Source organism: Camelus bactrianus, chromosome 3 (assembly GCF_048773025.1).
Source record: "Camelus bactrianus isolate YW-2024 breed Bactrian camel chromosome 3, ASM4877302v1, whole genome shotgun sequence".
In the NCBI taxonomy this organism is placed as follows: Eukaryota; Metazoa; Chordata; class Mammalia; order Artiodactyla; family Camelidae; genus Camelus; species Camelus bactrianus.
In genome coordinates, this window is record NC_133541.1 from 134,609,649 (window position 1) to 134,631,490 (window position 21,842).

The window sequence follows — 21,842 nt, forward strand, 5'->3', positions numbered from 1 at the left end:
TCATTTATTTACCAAGTCCAAACTCGTTCTGCTTGCTGCATGACAGGCCAATAAATCGGGAGATGAGCTTTTGGAGTAAGGAATAGTGAGTTTATTTGGAAAGCTGGCAGACTCAGAAGATGGCATACTGATATCCAGGAGAACTCTCTTCCCCAAGTCAGAATTCAGTCTCCTTTTATACTAAAAAGTGGTGGGGGTGTGGTTGGTTGTTGCAAACTTCTTGCTGTACGAATTGATTTCCTTGGAATCCTTTGTTCTTGCAGCTGTCCATGTGGGTCAAATCATGGCACCCCTGTAAAACCTCAAAAAAACAAAGTTTATTCCTTATTTTGCAACTTGCCATCTCTACGTAAGTGTAGAAGAGCTAACATCCTTAAAGATCAGAGCCCGCAGAATAGGCCCTCCTGGATATTTCAGGCTAAAGGCAACTTTCTTTTACAAAAGGTGCAGAGATAACAAGTCTTAGCCTAGAAAACAGGGTACAGGTATAAAGACAAACGAACACATCTAACATGGAGTCAAATTTGTTCTTTTCTATTACAATTTCTTTTTCCACCTCATAGATAATTTTAGTAAGAAACATGAGCAATTTTTTTTACTTTTGCTTCTTAATAACGGATAAGTGGCCCAACTAAAGTTTTGTGAACTGGGATGCTGTGCAGGCATAGGGGTCACAGCAAATTCTTGTTGGGGGTGGTCGACCCTGCAACATGTCTGATGCCCTGTGAGTGTTGGTGAGAGTCCCCCTAACCAGGGGCTCTCTTCAGGAACCACCATGTGGGCATTGACCTCTGGAGACTTCTTTTTCAGCTGTAGGAAATTTTTTTAGATGCTGTGATGAAAAAATCACTCCAGCTGGGGATAATCAGGAAATAAAGGAAGGGGAAAAGGGCTTGGAGTAGTGTAGAAGAGAAGGACAGAAGATCAGGGAGCCTGGGGGCTTGGGGGCGGGGCCTCGGGAGAGAGAGTAGCAGATGTGGGGAGGGGCCCGGCTCCAGAACCAGCTCCTGCACCTTTCCCTGCACCCAAGCCTCACAGCTTTTAATTGGGCCCAAGACTCTTTCCTGTCTGGATGTCACCCTGGGCAGAACGTTGAGAATCGAAGGTAAGGGGTGGGCAGCACTCACCTAGGGGGTCACTGAGGACTTTGGTCAAGTCCACAGTGCCTTTTCTAGTCATGTGTCTTCACCTGTTCTTTATCTCAGGATCTGAGAAGCAGGAGCAAGGAACTCAGGGAGAGATCCAGGAAGACATCTGACTCTGTTAAGAGACGACAGTCACAGCGACACGGGGAGCGAGGACACTTGCAGCAAAGTAAAATGACTTCACAACTATTGCATCAGAGCTGCAGGTGTGAGAGAGCCTAAGCCTGTCTCAGAGTGCAGGGGACAGGAGGAAAGGAATGGTAAAATTAACACTGACAATTGAAATTTTGTTAAATAGCCTGCTAATATTAATTGTATCAAATGAATATATGCAGGTGTATTTCTATGATCATTTATAGTTACACACAACCCCACCAGCCCCTCTTTCTCCCATCGGGGATGGGCTTTCTCAAGCACAGTGCCCCTCCTGGTTGAGTGGGCCACGCTGCGGGTCCTCGCCTGGGGCCAGGCTGCTGCAGGACACTGAGTCCCCTAGGCACGGCCTGGGAGAAATGACAGGAACATCTCTGCTCATAACTGAGAGCCTCCGTTTCCCCCTGCAGTGTAAGAATGCCGCTGACTCAGTTAGAAGCATGCATCCAACCCGTCCTTCCGTGTCATCACCATCTAGAATCGGTGCCTGAATCTTCTGAATTTCTCCAGAATGTGGTTTAAAATCACCTTCGACAATTGAGTGTGTGTCCTCTTAAAAGTGGAGGAATTGCTGCCGTTTCCCTGGAAATTACTCACCACTAGTCCATCTGATTTTTCTGTGCTAGGAATCAGTATGGCATGCTAAAAATTCTGCAGTCAGATCTTGAAACACTGATGAAGAGGATTATTTATTTTATTTCTTTATATGATAGTGTTTTACTTTCAAAATTCAGAGTTTTCGGTTCTTTCAAAAAATTTTTGGGGGGTTGGAGAAACAACTTTGCTCTTACCATCTCTGTGACCTGTTGCTTTGTGCCTCTCATCTGTCTTCTGTCACTTGTGAGGTGGTTCCATTTGTGACCCTGTCAGGGTTGTTCATGTTATAAAACATATAGTCTGTTAAAGTACAGTCCCTTTTACTCCGAAGACATTCCACAAATACTCCTTAAATCTGGGTGTGGTTTTAAGAAGACAGAATCATTAGAACATGTACTTGCAGGTTGCTAGTGCAAAATCCCCAAATCAATAGTCTAGCTCAACATCTAAAATCTTTCTAATCTACCTTGGGTTTGTATGGATAAGTGAAGCAGTTTGCTAAGAACTCAAGACCAGGGTTAGAATACAGGCTGGTGTAGTTCAGCAGGTCCTCCCAAGTTGATGCTCTGCCAGAGGGAGGGGCCGAGGGGAGAGGGCGTGTCCTGCCCTCCCTGAGCTGACAATTTGATTTCAAAGATCTTTACCAGGTGAAGAACTGGGAGTTTCTTCTAAGAAGAGTGGGTTTGAAAAGAGTCCTAAAACCGCGGGAGTGACACAATCCCTTTTGTCTCAAGTACATGACAGCGGCTGTGGGGACACTTGGGAGACTCGTGAGTCCAGATGTGCAGTGTTGGTGGCTTCCACTTGAGCGGTGGGACGGTCAGTTGTTAAAAGCGAACAGATTGAAGGCATGTTTAGATGGTAAAAATGAAAGGATGAATGCTGTCTGTGAAGGTAGGATGGAGGAAGGCCCAGGTTTCTGGGTGGATTAATGAGGTAAGTGATGGTCCTGCTGTGCTCTGAGGAGGGAAAGCTGCAGAGGGAGCTCTGGGGGAAAACTGATGAGTTCAGCTGTGGGTGAAGTGAAAGGCTGATAGATGTGTGGACTGGGAGATCTGGTGAGAGCAGGTACTGAGTAGGAGGAGGGGAGAGAGACCTTCAAATCATTTTGTCTTGTGAACATACACATAAGTATGATTAATGACACACAACACCTCTATATTCTGGATTAAAACCCAGTAACATTTTTCTATATTGACTGCAGAGGTTCTTAATTATTTTTTAATAGAAATAAAAAAAAATAGAAACAAAATAGTGAAGTTAATGAACATCTTAGAGTTGATGTGTGTCCTTGTATGTATTTTGATACCTCATCTGTTTATAACCATAATCTACAAAAAGTTAGCTTGTTTAGCATAAGAGTTAAACAGAGGGACGTGAAACACACTGTTGGGGGTTGAGGCTGATCACCTTGGGCAAACTATGTCGCCTCTCTGTCCCTTAGTTGCTTCTTCTGTGACTGCCTCCAGGCCCCTCATCACAGCTCATTTCCTAGACTAGATGTTGGGAGGGAGGCTGCTGAAGTGACTAAGAAGTGGTAACTGCTTGGGATACTGAAGAGAGAGACAAAAACAGATTAAAGCCGAGAAACTGAGTACAAATACCCTCAAAAAAGGAAAAATAATCACACAGTGTTTTGAGCCACTTAGCGTAAGGGAAACAAAATCACGTGGACCCAATTTTCTTGAGCATATGAGTATAGTGGGTGGAAGAGTGTCATCAGAAAAGTGTTGAGAAAAGGCCTTTTGGTTTCCCTTGACGTTTGCAGTAAGGATGGGAGCTGAAGCGAAAACCCACTGTTCACTGTGGAAGGTGCTCTTTTTTGCAAAACTGACCAAAGGTTGGAGACAAGTCATCAGCGGTGATGGCAAATGAAGAGACTTCTGGATTGGGAGGGGCACTTGCTGTGACTTCCAGGTGGCCTGCTGGCTGGGGGCTGTGAGGTGGGCAGTAGGTTTGCAGGGTGACCCGGGCATAATTCCTGGCTCTGAGGCTGCTGGTCTGACTAGCAGACCTGAGCACCCGCAGACCTAATGGGGCAGCTCGGGATGTGGCCTGGGACACCTGCCATTCTGAGGGCAAGAAGAGGGCTCCCATGAGGGGGTGTCCCTGCGGAGAGTGGAAAAGTCCTCCTGCAGGGGAAGAAGTGCCTCTGAGCATGGGGAAGGATGCACAGGCAAGACCAGCCTGAGCATGGAGGTTTTGGCAAGCCGGAAGTCATAAAGTGGCCCAAGCAGCCTTGTTCCTGCGAGATTGGAAGGAAAAGATGCTGAAAAGGCAGGCTAGGGTCAGACCGTGTTGTGGGTTATGAGTGACAGTAAAGGACTGGTCAGGCAGGCACGAGAGAACCCTGTGGGCGTCCCAGCTGGGGCATCACGCCAGAGGGAGGAGCAGAGGTATGGACTTTGCCACTTATTAGCTGTGTGACTTTGAGCAATATCACCCCACCCCTCTCTATATATATCTTCATCTGTAAAGTGACACAGCTCGTGTCATCAGAAGGCTTAGTTTAGCTCTGATCCTTTTGTCCAGTCCTGTCAGTGCTGCCCTGCAAGGTTCTGCAGCAGCTGCTCTTACCCTGAGAAGGGAGGGCGTAGAGGGACATTGTAGTGCCCGAGGGCAGGAAGGGTTTGCTTTAAAAGCAGACATGTAGCCGCCTGCAGCTGCAGGCCTGCAGGCAGTTTGGTTGATGGTCCTGGAGAGGACTTTGGAGGCCATAGCATCATCTTAAAACTTGTTTTCCCTTGGGGACCGGATTTGCCTTTGCAGATTAATGTTGAAGATTTGGGCTTCTGGCAAAGCTGTTTTCAGAGATGAGTATATACATAACATATAGTATAAAATAAAATGCTTTTATTTAATCTGTGGGACTTTGTAGCTGTTTGGAGCAGTTCTGTTGGCCTGGTCTCCACGGAGGACACTAGGGGTCAGCAGAGCGTGCGGGAGGGCAGGCCGACCGCTGTGCTTCTGCGGGGGTTTCTCCCCAGCATGGAGCTCTGTTAAGTTGAATCTTCTCTGAGTTTGGTTGCCAAGCGTGCAGACAGCAAATTAATGAGTTCTGGTGGGATTGTATAATGACAGGAAGAAAGAGGAAACCGTAGTTTTCGGGACTAGAACATGCTTTTGATTCCTGATTCAGTGTGTTCCATTACAGAATTGATGAGTTGTGTCTATTCTGGGACTTCATTGAAATAATCGTTCAGCCTAAAATTTAAGAGTTATGTTTTATTTGGCGGGAGGGCTCGAGCCTGGATGACAGACTCTCAGATCTTTGAGGGACTGCTCCCAAGAGGTAGGGGAGGAGCTTGGATAAATAGGAGCTTTACAACAAAGACCAGGTACTTGGAACTATAAAAGATTGCTTGTTATCTAAAGAAAGCCAGATATCTCAAGTTCAAGTATTTAGTGCTTTTCTATGTATGGGATGAAGCAAATATATGGGTTATTGATTTCATTCCTTTGGCAAGCACCTAGCTATCTAGGGACAGTATCCTGTCCTTTCTTATTCTGAGTCTGCTCAGAGGGCACCACTGTGAGTGGCTGAAAGGCTGGGTTTCAAGCATATACTCGCTGGGGTGTGGCAGCAGCTGCTGAGGGCTTGGTCTCAGCATTCTTTGTTTACTGACATGGTTGCAGTATTTTCACTCACATTGTAGTATTTTCATTCACAGTGCTCCCCCTTGGTCCTAAATTCGACCTATATTTTGAGAGACATTTCATGACCAATTTTGTCCCACGGTGCTAGGATGGCTCATTCCTATTTCAGGTGAAGAATTTTCTGAGCTGCCATTCAAGGTGTTAGGTTTTTTTTCAGGGCCTGTTGATACTAAAAGTTTTCTGGATCGCCTGTCTTACTAGTCTATTATGATCCAGGAAATGTTTGCCCTTCGTTGCTCATTACCATACCTAGAATCACACTATTACATTTATTTTATGCAGGGTTAAAAATTTTATCTATTTCTTCAGGATGTTTAGCCATCATCAATCTTGTAGGCCTAGTTACACGTTGGGAAATGTAACAGACAACAATTTAATAAAATAGAGATCATATAACTAATATAGCTAGTAACGTTTTAAAGTCACGAGTAAGAATTTAATAGTAGAGAAGTTGTATATTTGGGTTAAAATTTTGCTTGTATTTCTGATTGAGTTTGAGTGATCTTATGAGAAAGTTCATATTTATGGTCAGGCTCCGAGCAGGTATTAATTGGCCAGGTGAGTTCTCCCACGTTGTAAGATCAACAGTGACCTAAACAGAACTATTAATTATTTTTAGAATAACGTTTCTGAGGGCTATCTAGTTAGAGCCTTGGAGTAGGGAAACCCACCAAGGTAACACAGAAGTACTAGACATAGGTAATTTACCATAAACTTAACAATTGGAGTAGTTCATAATCAAAGGTAGGAGAAATTGTCAAAGTAATTGGTATACAAGCCTGGTCCGTTGTCTTGGGTCAGCTGTCGAGCTCAGATGTCGTCTTCTTCTCATCCTGGCCTGGTAGCTTTTTCACCATTTTGGCATTGTTTTCAGGTGAGCAAGTGCTCTATAGGCCAGTGCACTGAAGGGGCTGTTTCTGATAGGAAATGAATCCGAAATTCCGTTTCCTTCAGCTTTTGTGTGTATGTATGGTCTAGTTAAGACTACTTGATAAAAGGTCTTTCCATTCAGGTTGGAGACAGTTCTTTAAGTCATGCCTGTTCCAGTATGTATAATCCCCTGGCTTAGGTCATGGAGCATTGGAAATTTACACAAGGATAGATTACTGAGCTTCGGAAACAAACCTAGAGTATCCTTTTCATAATTAAATTAAACTGTACAGCAATATGACATAAAAGCAAGGAATGATCTGGGAAGTGTCTTAGTAAATATAGACCTCAATTAACAAAACTAGAACTTAATATCCAGTAAAATATAATATTTTTTCTCTCTAAAATTACCTTCATTTTTCTCAAATAAAGCCAAATCAAGATTAATTTCTTTACAAGTCGTCTGATTATTTGATCATATAGGCTTTTTTAAATTGGCTGTGTTGGAAATTTTAATAAGGAGTCTCAGGGTAGAATGTTAATAAGATTTGCTAAGGCCTGGAAAGCCACGTCAATGGCTTGTCATTGATTTCTGCCTTACAGATTTAGGTAAATTTTTTTCTCTTTAAAATTCTTAAAATACCTTTAGATTCTTATATCTGTTAGGAGATGATCTTCCTCATTTGTCTGATTGAGCCATTGGGGACCTAAGAGTTTTTAGTCTCTTGAAGGATCAGATAGGGAGAAAAGATAACTGTATCAAGTCTGCTTACATAGGTATAATTTATCAAATTTCTGTGATTTACAACTAGCTTAAAAGGAAGAGTTTATGTCTGGGAAACAGGTTAAAAGCCAGTAGTAGTACAAACAACATCAAAAATTATAACCATATTCATCAGTTTACTTAGTCCCACATAACATTCTTTTAATCAGAGTTTTCATTAGATATTTAAAATTTCTTACCCAGTTTAGTTCAGTGCTATAGTTTGACATTTATTAGAAATCAGTAAATCTCCTTGAAGAGACAGCATTTTCAAAATCATTAGATGAAAACAATTAAAAGTCTATAAAAGACAAAGATTTAAAATCATGCTTAAACACCGTTATAGTATAATCGATAAAGAAACCTGGTCACTATACCCAGAATTATCACTGGTAACATTTCAGATATACCAGAATTTTAGGGAGACCATATAATTACTAGAATATCTATATTAATAATATTTTCTCATACAAAATAACCTTAGAAGATTTATTATTCATTTGACAATATCATGTTATTTAACATGCCAATTGAAACTTACTGTTTTAAAATCTCTCTTTGGGATGTTTCAGGGGCCATCTGTAACTTCCCAAACTTAACTGGAGATTAAAAGAACTTTAATTAGAAATTGATATCTGGGGATCTTTTTAAAAGATTTCAGAACACTTGGTCAGATAAACATATAGGTCACTGTAAAGCAGTACTTATTCATTAACAAGAAAATACATCAAACGTAAAGGCAGAACAGATCAGTTAAGTGGTATAAGAAGGTTTACAATCTGTTGCTGAAGGTGGATTAACATTTCAAAAAACATGTTTCCTCTTAACAGCGAGAAAACCAAATCTAGTCTTGTACCAACTTACTTCTAAGATTCATTTACTTTGCCCAAGTTGATTCTAAATTTAGCCAATTCCGACAACGTACGAAACTCTTTCCTTAGGGTACCTTCCACAAGCCTTCCACAGCTTTCTATTCTCATATTAGTGTGTCCCTTATTTTCTCTTCCATTCAGAAATAACCAGCTTCAGGACAAAGTCACTATTTTTCATTAACAAAATATAATTCCATTCTTATATCTTCCTTTACACATTTATCTTACTTTCCTAGGATACTGAGATCATTCCCTTAAAAATAGAGTCTATTTCAGGGTGGCACCAACCATTTATTAATATATCTAAACACCTTTAGTTTCTCTGTAAGAGTAAGTTAAATGTTAAGTAATTCATATTTCAATCTTATTTTATCTGAAAATGGCATAGCTATTAAATAAAATCCTATCATTTAACTTAATTTAGCACAAATCTAGAATTTAAAGATACCAAACATTTAGAGATTATGTTAAGCATACATTTTAAAAATATATTTTAAAAATTTACCCAAAGCTCTCATCTCATTTGCATTTAATTTACTTAAAATTTTACCACACCACATTACTGTTATTTTTTTCTTGACAAATCTTCACCAGATATAACAGAATCTTATTTGACTTTCATTAAACCTAGGTACAGTAAAGGTATTATACTTAATATTGATGACTTTAAAGATGTCTATATTAATTAGAACATACTTAAACTAAACAATATCAAATATTATCTTAATATTGAATTTTTCCAGTTCACGTGATGCTGAAAGTCAATTTGTTCAGTTTTTATTTTAAAAATACTTAATTTGTAAGCTCTTATTTTTTACGTCAATTAAGCAGAGCTCTTTGACTTTGATTTTTTTTTTAGCTGTATAAATATCTCACATCTGTAATGTGTACGCAGGTTTATAAACAGACAAAAGCTAGAGATCTCATAGCTTCACTTTAAAAGTTACTTATAAGATAGGTATAATAATAGTTCTAGTAAGCTGAATTTGCTTGCTCAAATCACTAAGGCTTACTATTTATGAAACAAATATTTAAGATTTCTTGACAAAGTCTGAAGGACCCGTCAGAGTTCTGAGTTCTAAAATGCCAAAAATTTCTTGGCCCTAAGTTTTATCTCATTGAGCTAATTAGGCTCAGTCCTAGGTCACTGTTTCTGTATTTACATTTCTGGTCTGCAAGACAAAGACACAAGCTTCCAGTTCCCCAGAGAACTGCTCTGTCACCCAGACCCAATTGTATCTCCTTATTTGGCATTTTTTTTATCAATCAGGAGAGCTGTAAACAAAGAATTCAATGTTTTAAAACTTTAAGGTTTACTTTATCATGTCTTCCAAAGCTTGCATAAGGTATTTAGTGATGTCTCTTTTCCTTGAGTTATAAGTTAAACCCAGGGTAAACCTCTTATTATATTTTTTTTATTAGCCACTGTATATTAGTTTTTAGTTCTACGTTATATTGGATGGCTCATGTAACTCTATTGGTTTCCTTTACTTTGTTCAATTAATATTTTCTGAGGGACAGATATGTGCCCAGCCTTATAATACCAAGAAGGGGAAGCGTTTTTCCATTGAAACAGATCTATCCCACAACATAATTAAGCAAAAGGTTTATATAAAGACCATTTAAATATACCAATTTTATAAACATTTATCTCAAATTTTTTAAATCTTATACCTTTAATTTTTATATTTATTAGGTTTAATCAATAATTTTTATTTCTAGAAGGATTGCCAGAAACTTTTTTGTTGTTGTTGTTCATTGTATCTAATTTTATAGAAAAGTCTCTAGGATGCCCAAGTTTCAGCCAAAGTGCTTAGGTCCTTCTCAATTTTTAATTTGATTAATTGGTCTGTTGTCCCAATCATTAATCAAGTATATCAGTCTATATATACATATATTTTAAACTGTGGCAAATAAAATGGACTTGTTTGAACTTTAATGTTGGGGGACAGTAGGTGATCTCTTTGGCCCTTTTTTTTAACTTTACTAGTGTAGTATCAAAACCTTGTATCTATTCCAAAAATGTCCATTTTATTTATCTCATTCAAAATAACCATATAAAAATATTTATCCATTTGGGATAAGCCCTTATCTTTTTTTTTTCCGAAATTTTTACAATCCTTTTTCCAGTTATTCAATTTAATTACCAATAATTATTCTATGTTTTTATTAACATCTCTAGAACCATTTATTGGAAAGGAAAAACACAAATGTAGCTTTTCAAAAGAGTTTTTTTTTTTTAACTAAGTTCTTAGGTTAACAATTAGATATATATTTCTATCTTTAAACTTGATTTTAATAGGTACCAATTAAACAGCTGTTTATAATGAGATCTCTTTCAACTTTCACAAATTTAAAAGTTTTTCCAAATTAAAGGATCCATCATATGGCCATCAATTTTATATATATATATATATATATATATATATAGTGATTTTAAATGAATAAGATGAAGAGGCTTTTCCACATGAGAGTGGGGGTGTTGCCTAAATAAAATTCAAAGCTTTACTCTCCAAAAGCTAAAGGCCTTTGTGGTCCAGGCTGATGCAACAAAGTTTAAAATGGCAAAATATCTGAAAATTGGTACAAACAAAGAATTGCTTAGAATCCAATTTATTTACGTGGCCACCATATGTACGCAATACTTGTACCTTTTGTATGGCAGAGTCCAAGGTTTCCTTTAAAAAGAAAGTAAACATACATATACATACATAAACACACTTAAAAGACCCAGAGAAAGATAAAACGTTTACATTCAAGGACACAGGAAGAGAAATCCAAGTTCCCCCTAAAGTGGATTTTGTTTTTATAAGTTCAGAATTCCAAAAAATGTTTCTATCAGGCCTGATTATTTACTTTCAGATTGAGATTTTCTTTTCTAATTCCCAATTAATGTTGTAAGTTTTGTATGTACATAAACCTGGCTGGGGTATTAATTGGAGGCTGGCAATCTGTCATTTCTTTTTCTTTTCTTTTCTTTTTTTTATTTCTTTTGAAAGTTCTATTCCCCATTGTAAGGTCGGGTTCTCAGAATAAATTTGCTAGTAAGATTTCCCGCAGGGACAACTCTATGGCATGAAGTCTTTGCCTCTACCACTCCTGCAAGATTCTCTGTCAACCGAGAAAGCTGTTACCAGCCAGGAGGATGGTCCCATTTTTGGAGTTGAAAGGTTCCTCATAAGAGTTTTACTTTTATCCTGAAAAATTCAATGGATGTAACCAAATTGAGGAAAACATTAGACCAGCCTCTTACCTAACCACTCAGTCCTGAACCCAGTGTTTTCAACTTGGACCCACTCAGGACGTCTCCACTGGGTGAGTATTTTCCTAATAGGTTTCCACCAGCCCACTTCGGACGTCTCTTCAATGTGGGTATTTCCCGTTACCTTTCAACGAGGTCCCACCCAGTATGTCTCCACTGGGTGGGTAATTCCCCCCAGTCTCCTTCAACTGGAGGGCCAGGTACCTGGAAACACCGCCAAATAAAACTCAGGATTATCAACCAATATATGAGATCCGAGAACCAGGAGAGACTCACCCAAATTCATCTGGACTCCCCGAGGAGGCGGATGGTCACAAAGGGCCACTGCTGGTACAAAGGCCCCAGTTACTCGGAGAGTTCAGGTGGAGAAAGTCTGCTCTGGGTCCCTTCATGGTGTCCAAAACAGTTGACTGAATTACATGTGCCACCTAAAATTTAAGAGTTATGTTTTATTTGCGGGAGGACTCGAGCCGGGATGACAGCCTCTCAGATCTCTCTGAGGGACTGCTCCCAAGAGGTTTGGGATGAGCTAGGATATATAGGAGCTTTACAACAAAGACAAGCTTGTTGGAACAATAAAAGATTCCTTGTTATCTAAAGAAAGCCAGGTATCTCAAGTTCAATAATTTAGTGCTTTTCTATATATGGGAGGAAGAAAATATTTTGGACTCACTGAATTCATTCTTTAGACAAGCACCTAGCTATCTAGGGCCAGTATCCTGTCCTTTCTTATACTTAGTCCCCTCAGAGGGCACCATTGTGAGTAGCTGCAGAGGCTGGGCTGCAGGCCTGTCCTCGCTGGGTGGTGGCGGCAGCCGCTATTGACTTGGTTTCAGCATTCTTTGTTTACTGACATGGTTGCAGTATTTTCATTCAAATTGTAGTATTTTCGTTCATGGACTGATTATGGATAATCTGCAACCTTGGAAAGCAGCCGAGATGGAATTACTGCAGGTACCTTCTACTTTAATAAGCCGTGTGCAAACATAAACATGGAGGAAGCATACATTTGGATTTGGTGGTGTAGAGAAGGGTTTCTGCACATTACATGAGAACGCAATGCAGAATTCCTTAAGTCCACCATTCTTTTCTGTAGTGGTTTCTGAGAACAGTTTATGGTAATTAACCAACATTGACAAACGGTGGCACACATTGCATTTAAGAGCTGGCCGACTGCACACTTAGGTATTGGACAGGTGGGATTCATAGGCAAGTGATCAGGTGGCTGGGAGAGAGTTGGAGACAAGGCCTGGGCCCAGAATCCGGTTTAAATCGCCATTTCCTCACCATAGGGCCTTGGACTAGAATGTAACCTCTCTTAACCTGTTGGTGAATCTGTGAAATGGGCATGATATTATTAGTTTCTTCCTGGGATTGTTGTAAATTCTGAAGAGTATTGTAGCACACATGAAGCACTTAACACACTGGCATTTAGCAGTGTTCACTGTGTGCGGCCGCCCCGCTTCGCGTGTGTCAGAGCCGTAAAGGCAGCATTTGTCTGTTGAGAACGCACTGGTAGCCCCTTGGCTAGGTTATGAATTTGGTGATTTCCTTTAATCCTTGTAAATCTGTGTGCCATGGGCATTTATTTTCATGGACAGATGAGGAATCTCAGGGTAAAGAAGACTGTAATTTGCCCAAAGTCAGATCATAATTCTGGGTGCAGTGGCCTCGGTTCAGCATGTGCCCCAGGGCCTTCTGCCCTCTCCGTTCAGCACCAGAGCCAGATGTGGGGTCAGCTGTTTCCCAGCCCAGAATATCTGGCAGGCCGCAAGACACACTGGCCCTGCGCTGCTTGAGCAAAAACTCCGGGGGGAGTCTGTTATAAAAGGGATAAACATAAAAACAGATGACAGCAAACTGTGATCAGCTCTGAGAAGGAAAGGAACACACCTCGCAGTGCAGAGCTGCGAGCTTTCCCATCAGTGCTGCTCTGGGGGAGTTCATATCGGCTAAACAAACTCTGCTGCTGCACCAAGGCAGGAAGGCAGGGAGCGTGTGGCCAGGTAGACAGGGCCTTGTTATCATACTCATTCCCCATTAAGCTGCAGCTGTCACGGGCAATTACCTAGTAAACAGTTGTCGGCAATAATCATCACGCACTTTTCTTGGTAGGTTTATTGGCCCCACCTTTGAGATGAGGTCATTGAAGCTGGGGAGTTTGCTGCATGCCCGTGATCACCTTGGAAATACCCCCACTGGTCTATCAACCTAGACTGGTGTGGCTGTCATGTCCCAGCCCTGTGAATGGCATCGTGTTGCTTCTCCCAAGTGGCCCAAATGACTGACATTGATATTCTTAATTCGTAGGAAATGGTATGTGACAATAGGTGAAAAAAGTAGTAAGAAATTGTTTGGAAAACTAGAACAAAATCCAATTCTTCCCCAGCTGGGGAAGCGCACCCAGTGTCACCCACCCTACTCACTGCCTGTCACCTCCTCCTTGCTGACTCCAAGTTCAGAAGCCACTCTGAGCCTTTGAAGAACATTTTGCCTCATGACACTGTTGAATAGGACCTGCTAACCCTCTGTCCCTGGTTAACCCTCTCTTCAAAGCCATTTAAATTTTTTGCAGGCTCCTCCACTCAGATGTAAGAAAAGACTCTTTAAACTTCTTGATGCAGCTCCTTAATGAAGATCTTGTGAAGGAAACCTAGTCAAAACCTGGGAGGTATGCACACAGTGACTGCAAACTCAGCACTTTGTGATGTTCAGTATCAGATTCATGGGTGACTCAGAAAAGGCTTTTTTAAGGTAACAAGGGGAAAGTGAATGGGCGCAGGATGTGTGAGTCTGAAACATCTCGGTCCCAGCCAGCAAGGCACCTGCGTTCAGGATGGTGGGTAGGGAGTGCAGAGTTGTCACAAAGAAAGAAGTGGTGGGATGGGAGGGAGGACAGTTAGGTACTTTACTGGGGAGGGAAACAGTGGGTTGAACATTTCCTGGTTGAACAAGAGGACTGTGACATGATGTGCTTGTATTTTGGAGAGAAGGGTTTTGTGCGGACAGGCCTAGGGAGAAGGCTCTCTGGCTTGGGAGTCAGTACAACAGGGACACACAGACAACTGTGCAGACCCCAGGGCCCTTGCTGGGGAAGAGGCTGCCCGCCAATTCGAGCCCTGGGGGCTGCTTCTGTCCCTTAGCTTGGGCCTCAGAGCTCCCTTCACAACCCAGTCCTGTTGATACAAGAAAAAAAAACGTGACGCATGAGAAGGGCTGTGTCTCAGGCTTTGGATGAGCCCCTGGGATGTGCCCCACCAGATTTTGTTCCTAGGCTTCATGCAGTAAAGAATTCAAGAGCAAGCCAGTGTTGAGTAAAGGTATATTTATTCAGAGAGATACATTGAAAGGCAAGAGAAACTTCACGAGTTGTGGGGGTTTGATGCTCAGATTAAAAGTAGGTACACACTCCACATAGTGTGGGCCTTCTCTGAAGAGGGAGAGAGAGTGGGTACCCCGAGGTGGTGTTGTGTTGCTCTTTTTTCTTGGGCTTGGTGGTTTCATATGCTAATAAGTAGAAGGATCAGCCTTAGGGCAAGGGGCTTGTATTCCCAGAGAGTTGACCATTTCCCACCCTTTGACATTTTGTGGCTAGCCTTGGGACTGCCATGGTGCCTGGGGCATGTTATTCACCATGTTCCTATTACAGTGGGTGCATAATGAAGCTCAAGATCTGCTAGAAGTTAAATCTCTTCATCCTGTGCCTCAAGGCCTATTGGGGGTTGAATCTTTCACCATTATGATGTTAATTGTTGTGGCCTTCCTTGAATGAATGTGCTCTGCCCCCTTCCATCCTATCTCACTGTGATGACACAGAGAGAACAAAGGCCGGGCCCTGCCTGTGCTCCTGCATTTAACAGAGGGAGGTGAGGTGTGGGCTTATGATGACTCTGAGTGGTGAGAAGGATGTTTCAGATTTTCCCACGTGAGACATGGGGACCTGCCAGCAGCCACTGCAGAACTATCTCACGGGCATCGTCGCTTGTGTTGTTATGGAAACAACAGGCCAGCCAAGAAACAAGCACCACACAGAGGGTTGGAGTACTGAGATTTATTACCCTGGCGGGCTCAGAGGGGCTTCTGTTCCGAAGCTCTGAGCACCTCCAAGACCTGCACGTGAGGTTTTATAGGTTTAATTACAAGTATGGGGCTATTAGCCAATAAGGCTCCAACAACAAAAAGCAAGGAATCAGTACACTGAAGCTTATCAATTTGGAACAGATCACATTACTGACAATTGTTGACATCGGATTTACGAGTTAGCCCAGCAAAACTTAGATCAGTAAACGGACACTTATCACACTTAGATTTGTGACTTAGCTTGTTAGCCCAGCTGGGCTTTTGCTTCACAGTGTCACTCATCTTTTCTGTTTTTCTTTTTTTTTTTTTTAAGTATTTAATCCAAATTTAATATCGGGATTCTTTGGGAAATAAAATTTCTCATTTTCTTTTCTTTGGGGCTCTTTGGGGGGGTAGGTAATTAGGTGTATTTATCTGTTAGTGGAGGCCCTGGTGTTCGAACCCAGGACCCTGTGCACGCTAAGCACACGCTGTACCGCCCTCCCCATCATCTTTTTCTTTTTGCTTTATCTGTCAAGAATCTTACACCTGAATTTCTAGTCGGCCTTTAACACTTGCCCTGACTTCATGGAATCCATTTTTATGACTTTACCTCCCACTGGTTTCATTTAAGTATTGAATCTCCATTTTCTCTTCACTCTCAGTTTTGCCTTTTTGTTGTTATGGTTGTTAAGCTGTGTTTAAAAAAATTGTTTAATTTCTCTTTTAGCAGGAGGCTAAAAGTAAATAAATATGTAAACAAACAGCACACTTAAATGCTTTTATACATTCTAAGCTGTTTAGTAGTTACTTAAAAACTGAATTGAATATTAAAGTGATAACATTTTTAAATTATTTTTTAATTTTTTACAAAGATATAGCTGATTTAAAATATGATATATTTCAGGTGTACAATAGATGCTCCATTTATAGTTACTGTAAAACATTGGCTGTATTCCCTGCGTTGTAAGATACATCCCTGTAGCATGTTTACATTATATGTTGCAGTTTGTATAAGAAAGTTGGGTAACGCAGAGTCTGGGATGTGGCTGTGTCTGACCCAGGTTCACGCTCACCCTGCCTGTCAGAGCTCAGGCCCTCACTCCTGTATGCAGGAGAGCGAGTGGAGGTAGCTCTCATCAGCGCTGGTACCAACCTCTGAGTGGTAGTGAAAGCAGTGACTGTGTGTGGACGTGCAAAGTGTTGTTTCAAGAGCTTTACATGCATTTTTGCATTTAATAATTAAAGCCCTCCTGTGAGGAAGCGTTTTATGATTTTAATGAATAAAACATTTTTTTGATATTGATAGACTTCAAACCTCCGGAAAATTTACAGGAATAGTACAATAAACACTCAGATACAGTTCACCTTAAAGGGCACTATTTGGCCTTTTCTGTCTGGCTTATTTTAGCATAAAGTTTGAAGGTTAATCCATGTTGTAGCCTGAATCAGTACTTTATTCTTTTAGTTTGATAATATCCTTTTTCTTTTTTTTCGTTTTTGGTCTATTTAAAAACATTTTCATTGAAGTCTAGTCAGTTTATAATGTGTCAGTTTCTTTTGCACAGCACAACACTTCAGTTAAAGAAGAACATACCTGTATTCATTTTCATATTCTTTTTAAACATAAGTTACTATAAGATAATAAATATATTCTCCTGTGCTATACAGTATAAACTTGCTTTTTATTCTATACATACTCTGTATCTGCAAATCTTGAACTCCCAATATATTCCTTCCCACACCCTCTCCTCTCTGGTAACCATAGTTTGGTTTCTATGTCTCTGTGTCTGTTTCTGTTCTGTAGATAAGTTTATCTTTTTGTTTCTTTGCTTTATTTTTTGTTTTTTGTTTTTTTGTTTGTTTGTTTGTTTTAGATTCCACATGTGAGCGATCTCATATGGTATTTTTCTTTCTCTTTCGGGCTTACTTCACTTAGAATGACATTCTACAAGTCCATTCATGTTGCTGCAAATGGCATTATTTTATTATTTTTTTATGGGTGAATAGTAATCTATTGTACAAATACACTACAAACTCTTTATCCAGTCATCTGTCAGTGGACATTTAGGTTGTTTCTATGTCTTGCTATTGTAAATAGTGCTGCTCTGAATGTTGGGGTGTAGGTGTCTTTTTGAATTACGGATCCTTCTGGATATACGCCCAGGAGTGGGATTGCTGGGTCATATGAGAGGTCAATTTTTAGTCTTTTGAGGAACCTCTATACTGTTTTCCACAATGGCTCCACCAAACTTCATTCCCACCACAGTGTAGGAGGGTTCCCAATTCCCCGCAGCCTCTCCAGCATTTACTGTCTGTGAACTTCTGAATGATGGCTATTCTGACTGGTGAGAGTTGATACTTGATTGCAGTTTTGATTTGAATTTCTCTGATAATGATATTGAGCATTTTTTCATGTGCCTATTGGTCAATTGTATGTCTTCATTGGAGAAATGTTTCTTTAGGACTTCTGACCATTTTTGGATTGAATTGTTTGTTTTTCTTTCTTATGAAGTGTAAAAGCTGTTTACATATTCTGGGAATTAAGCCCTTGTTAGTCTCATTTATTGCAACTATTTTCTCCCATTCCACAGATTGTCTTTTTGTTTTGCTTATTGTTTCCTTTTCTGTGCTAAAGCTTGCAAGTTTAATTAAATCCCACTTGTATATTTTTGCTTGTATTTCTATTGCTTGAGTAGACTGCTCTAGGAAAACATTGTTGAGATGGATGTCAGATGTTTCGCCTATGTTTTCTTCTAAGAGGTTTATAGTGTCTTGACTACATGTTTAAGTCTTTAAGCCATTTTGAATTCATTTTTGTGTATGCTGTGAGGGAGTAGTCTAACTTCATTCATTTACATGCAGCTGTCCAGTTTTCCCTACATCATTTGCTGAAGAGGCTGTCTTTACTCCATTGTATGTTCTCACCTCCTTTGTCAAAGATTCAATGACCAAAAATTTGTGGGCCTACTCTTGGTAATTTTGTTTATCCATTCATTGATGGATGGATATTGTTTGTAACCTTTGGCTACTCTGAATGAGACTGCCATGAATATTGATGTGCAAGTTTTTGTGAGAATATGTTTTCATTCTGTTTGCTGTAGAGTTGGTCCGCCATATCTGTAGTTTCCACTTCATGGATCCAGATGGATGGTTGTAAAGGGACTCGAACATCCTTGGATTATGGTATCCAGGGTGGAGGGTTCCTGAAACGAACCCCCCGAGGATACTGAGGGATGACTCTATATGTAGTAGTGGAATTGCTGAGCCATATATTTCTAACCTTTTGAGGAAACACCAGGCTTTTCCAAAGAAGCTGCACCATTGCTCCTTTCCAACCGCTGCATATTGAGGGTTCCCATTTCTCTGCCTCCTGACCGACACTTGTTATTGTCCATGTTTTGATTATAACCATCCTAGTGAGTGTAAAATCAGATATCATTTTGATTTTGATTTCGCAAGTGATGCTGAGCATCTTTTCATATGCTTATTGGCCAATTGTGTATCTATTTAAATACTTGGCATATTTAAAAATTGGGTCGATTTTCTTTGTATTGGTCAGTTGTAAGCATTTGTTTTATATCCTGGATACTAGTCTCTTATTAGATATATGCTTTGCAAAATTTTTCTCCTATTCAGCAGATTGTCGTTTCACTTTAATTTTTTAAACATTAAAACAGTTTCTTTCTAGGGGAGGTAATTAGATTTATTCATTTTATTTTTCTTGCTAAGCACGCACTCTATCATTGAGCTACCCCCTTCCCCTTTCATTTCACTTTCTTGATGATGTCCTTTGTAACAAATGGTTTTAATTTTGATGAAGTCCATTTTATCTTTCTTGTTTTTCACTTGTGCTCTTGGTATTGTATCTAGGAAGCCATAGCCTATCCGAGGACCACAAAGATTTAAACTATGTCTTCTTTTAGAAAATTTATACATTTAGTTTTTACGTTTCTGTCTGTGATCCATTTTGAATTAATATTTTATTTGTTATATAAAATACGGGGGTCCAGTTTCCAGAATCATTCTTTTGCCTTCAGATACCCAGGTGTCTCTGCACCATTTGTTGAATAGACTATTCTTTCAATGGAGTGTTGGCACATTTCTGGAAAAATGACTGTAAATGTAAGTTTCCCTCCTGGATTTTTTATTGTGTCTCATAGATTTTTGCATTCAAACTTATGCCAGTACCATAATGACTTGAGTACTATAGATTTGTAGTAACCTTTGAGTGAGTCCTCCAAATTTGCTCTTCTTTTTCAAGATTGTTTTGGCTGTCCTGGGCCCCTTGCACTTCCATATGAATTTTGGCATCAGTTTTTCAATTTTTGCAAAGAAGTCAGCTGGAATTTTGATAGGGAATCCATTAAATTTGTAGATCACTTTCGGGAGTCTTAACATTTTTAACAATATTGTCTACCATTCAATGAACATGGGATGCCTTCCATATATGTAGATCTTTTAATTTTTTTTTTGGTGATACTTCAAAATGTTCAATGTGCAAATCTTGTAAAATTTTGTTAAATGTATCTCTCATTTCATTTTTAATGCTGTTGTAATTTGAAAGGCTGATCTTCCTAAGGGTGGGACTATATATCAATTTATTTATTTCTAGGATTCCTACACAGCAAATACCCTAGATTTATATTTGCTACATAAATCTATCCACAATTCTTCCCACCCCCGTGTCATAAGAAACCAAGACCCAGGTTAAGCTACCTGAAAACCTATGTGGAAGTGAGAAATGAGACCCTTGGGTGGGGCTTTGTGCAGATTATACTGAAAGCTTATTCATTATGGCTTCATCTTAATTTCTTTTAAACAATCCTCTCAGTGTATATATTCAGATACATTAAGAACATGAACTTTTGATGTGCAGAGGAGCTAAGACTATAATTTTCAAATAATTTCTAGTGAGAGTGTTGTACTTGAAACCTAATTTGAATCAATCTTTGAAGATTTATGTTTCAGGAGCTTTGACTATATAATACCTGTCTTTATTCAATAACTACAACTAAATGCTCAAACAGCATGTAAGAGTTTGAGCAAACTGCCCCTGCCCCGTAGTGCTGGTTGGCTGCATCTGTAACTGGAGTCAAGGCTTACCTATCCCAGTACGCTTGGGCGGATCTGCTCAAAGGGGTTCGTCCAATAGTTTGTCAGTAGTCTTTTGGACAAAGACATAAAACATTGATTTAAGGTTGCTGGAATGGAATCTATTTTATTAATATTAAGTAAGCACATATTGAGTGCTTACTGTATGTTGGGAATTGTCCCTCAGCTTCATATCAATATTATTTTGCTTAAAACCTCTCATATTTCCTTGTTATTCATACATTGCAGATAAGGAGACTGAGGATTAGGTCTTCTCTCTTTTGGGGGGAGATCATTATCAATGATGGGAACTTGTAAGGAAAAAGATATTGATTCACCCTGAGAAAATTTTTTTTGAGAGTCAGCAATGAATAGGGTGACCACTGAAGAGGGTGATCATTGTTCGATTGAGACGATCGCCGGGTTGTAGGGAGTCAGAATCCCTGTCGTGGACACGGCACGTGTAGCGCTGCGTGGTGGGTGAGGCGGCGCGGCCGCGCAGGGAACGCGGATGCCGGGCTGTTGGGCTTTGCTCAGGCCCGGTGGGGCTTTCTCCTAAGGGAAGTGGAACGTCATTGTCAGATTTTAAGTAGGGGAGAAGGGTGCTCTCGTAGATCACTTTTGTCTTGTAGAATGCTTAGAAACATTTAGAAGGCTCGGCAGGAGGTGATGTGATAAGTCAGAGTAGGGTGGCTGTGAGGTGTAGCAGTGTTCAATTTTCAAGTGATTTTCAGTCCCATGTTTGTGTCTCAGTAGCCGTGTCACTTTGGATGACACATTCAAGGAAGTGAAACAATTTATCTTATTAATTGAAGCAGTGATATACCGACTTCCCAGGACTGCTGTGGAGATCCAGTGAGATAACGTGTTCATAGTGTGCAGTGTGGTCCCCAGCACAGAGTCAGTGCTGAGGGAGTGCCAGTGAGAACCTTGTAGGTGAGGTGTGGGTGGTGGGACTCGTTGACTGAGGAAATTGGGCCCTGAAGGAGGGGTCCAGTCACATCTGTGAGTGATGGGACTGAGCTGGGAGAGGCAGACAGACCTTGACCCCGACAAGGGGCCCTGGGCAGGACGGCTATGGGAGGAGCACCATGAAGTCAGCTCTTTGCAGGTGGAGTTGGAGGTGCCCTTGAAACATCTAAGTGCAGTGCCACAATCACAGAGGAGGTCTAGGCCCGGGCTGTGCATTTTCCTATAATCTCAATCCCTGAGGACGCCGAGGTATTGATCATTGAACGTGAAGACATACTTACAGGACAAATGAATAGTAGTATCATCTCTGTCATCAAAGCTCACGTCTCTTTATTCATCACTCACTTTGCTAATTGGGTACTTACAGAGATCACTTCACCGTCCTCCCATGGGCTCAG

General features: G+C 40.4%; 1 long non-coding RNA gene across 5 annotated transcripts in view; it reads left to right on the forward strand.

Moving 5' to 3' along the window:
- Positions 1 to 21,842, forward strand: part of LOC141577150 (uncharacterized) — a 115,468-nt gene that overhangs the window by 89,022 nt on the left and 4,604 nt on the right. For all 5 annotated transcript variants that reach the window (XR_012505783.1, XR_012505784.1, XR_012505782.1 and 2 more), the window contains one exon: positions 1,206 to 1,405. This is a non-coding gene — a long non-coding RNA (uncharacterized LOC141577150). The remainder of the gene's footprint in view (positions 1 to 1,205; positions 1,406 to 21,842) is intronic.